Source organism: Morone saxatilis, unplaced genomic scaffold (assembly GCF_004916995.1).
Source record: "Morone saxatilis isolate NCDOM2014 unplaced genomic scaffold, NCSU_SB_2.0 Contig19, whole genome shotgun sequence".
Lineage (NCBI taxonomy): Eukaryota > Metazoa > Chordata > Actinopteri > Moronidae > Morone > Morone saxatilis.
The window spans coordinates 19,256,920-19,259,475 of NW_023339751.1; positions in this window are offsets into that span (position 1 = coordinate 19,256,920).

Consider the following 2,556-nt stretch of genomic DNA (forward strand, 5'->3'; position numbering starts at 1 on the left):
CCCTGACTTTACTGGGGACAGGCGTCTATTTGGAACAGGCGTGTAATTCCTTTAGCACAAAACTCTTGTTCAGCACGGATGGAAATACTCACTAACTATACTGCTTCTCTAGAGTTTTGTTCAGCAAATTTGACAACTAACAGCTTGAATTTCAGGTTGTACTTTCTTTCCCACTTTACAGTAGCCGAAGATTTACGGCAGCCAGTGAGCAACAGACTTCACATAACAATATTCCCAACTCGGATTAATTTTAATGAAACCCTTTGATTCTTTTCATTGGTGGAACTTTACAGACTAAATGAATATAAATAATGGAGGAATGGATACAGACCATATGGACTTTTTTTTCTGTCTCTCTTGTTTACAGTGCCGGTAAGTCTGAATGAATTATACTTTGGTGTTCATAGGTTCTGTAAAATGAACTGAACTGATCTAAGGATGTGCAGCATCCATACTGACAGAAGTTTAAACATTTATATTATATATAGGTTTTATACATCCAGATCATTTCTATAAAAGCCAGACCAGGCCTCTATTGGAGACTTGTGTTTATACAGTATGTCACAACGTGTAGCCACACCAGGCTTGTAGAGGAGACCTACATCTATTTGGGTACCTGCTTTCATCTATTTTATTTTTCAGTAGTTCAGTTCAACCCACAGTGTACCACAGAGCGTCCTGCTTATAACGCAAGTAAAAACACTGATATAGGAGTTTAGTGTGGGGCTGAACTGAAAAAAAGGAACGGATAGTCAAATCTTTGTATTGAACAGCCAAAAGAACAGTAATAATGGACATTGCCAAAATTCTGAGTAGGGTACGGCCCTGTAATGTATATTTGCATATTGAGCTTTCCACAACACAGTGTGACATCACCCAGAGACACACTATGCTGGCCAACCAAATTCTAGCGCACATTCATGGTAGATTATTTTGTAAAATAATCATTTCGTTGAACATTTTGTTCAGTGTTTTGACATCTTCAAACTCATAGATCTATTAGTCTCGTTCTACATTAAGTGACACAATGCCATTAATGCAGTCCTGTGCAAATGTATTGAACACCCGCTAAGAGGTCCTGTGGTGTTATCATCCTACTTCTGCCTTTGTATTTGAGAGATTCTTTCACTTGTCTTCTCAGCTGCTCTCTCTGTTATTTCCTTCCTTCTTTTTGTTTCCCCGGTGAGCTACATTTTCAAGTGCCATCTTATTTTTGACAGAAAAATATCATCTAACTTCAGGGAAAATCTTTCACTCTCCTCACTCTTTCTCTGTTTGAATATGTCTGTGCTATGTGCATATACGTGTGTGGTGGGGAGGGGGGTATCTGTCATTTTAGACAGATAAGGGAGAGACTGGTGACTTTGATAAAAGTTGAACACCAGAGAGAAAGAAAAAGCCTGAAGGACAGTGACTGAAAATTAATTTTTTAAATCTATTACCCAACTTAATTCTATTCAGTCTTTACTAAATAGAATTAGCCATAATTAATACTCTGTGGTTCAAGAATCTGTATTTATAATAGCTGTTTTTGAAAATCTTACCTATAAATCACACTTAAACTGAGTTAAATTTCATAAAATTGACTTGGGCAGAGATAGTGATTTATGTATGTATGTAGACAAAAGGAACAAGAGGGAAATAACAAAGAGACGGTTTGTCCTCATGTCGGCTGTCTGTTCTTATTCATACAACGTGGAGACGTGTACAGGAGTGATGGTTGTCCCGCAAACAAACAAAACGTCACAAATATGATGGAAACTCTCTTGTTTACACATCTCATTTCCCCTACCCCTCTGCGTATGTCTGTCATTCCACATTTTTAAAAATCCTCGTGCTCTTGGCCTACTTTCCTAAAAAACACTTTGGCACTAAAAATTGCATCCTCGCTCCACTCATGACATGTAAGGAAACGGGTGACATTCCCCCACTGGTGGTTTGACTGGAAGAATACCACTGGGAGCTGAACATCAAGGACTGGAGAACTGAGAGAGAGACAGACAGAGAAAAAGAGAGGCAAATGTGTAACATGATAGATAGTTCTTAACAGTGCTATTCCCGCCTAAAGGGCCTGCTTTTATCATTAACACTTACAATGCTTTTGCCAAAAGCAACATGTACCCAAATCACCACTGCAAACACTGCCACAAAGGTGGGTTATATTGGGGATGCTCTGAAAACCCACATATCAGATTAAAAAATAAATAAAAAATCAAATGTTGTTAAATAGTCCAGTTTGAGTTGCATCTAGCAGTGTAGTTGCAGTTTACAATGTATACATTGTTTGTCATGGCCATGGCTGTTCCCTGCATGTTCCCTTGTGTTTTCTGTTGTTTTCCCCTGATATTTCCTCGCGTCCTCCAGAGGGTTGTGGGAGGAGCTGAGACACTGCTGTATCCTTTTATCAAGGTATGATTGAAAACCTCATTTAAAAACAAAATTCGATAATTCTTAAATCACACATTTTATTCTCACAGCTTTTACTCTGTAGTGTCTGTATGGGGATCTACACATAATATAATCAAATACAGTTACATGGTGAGATGCAATATGATG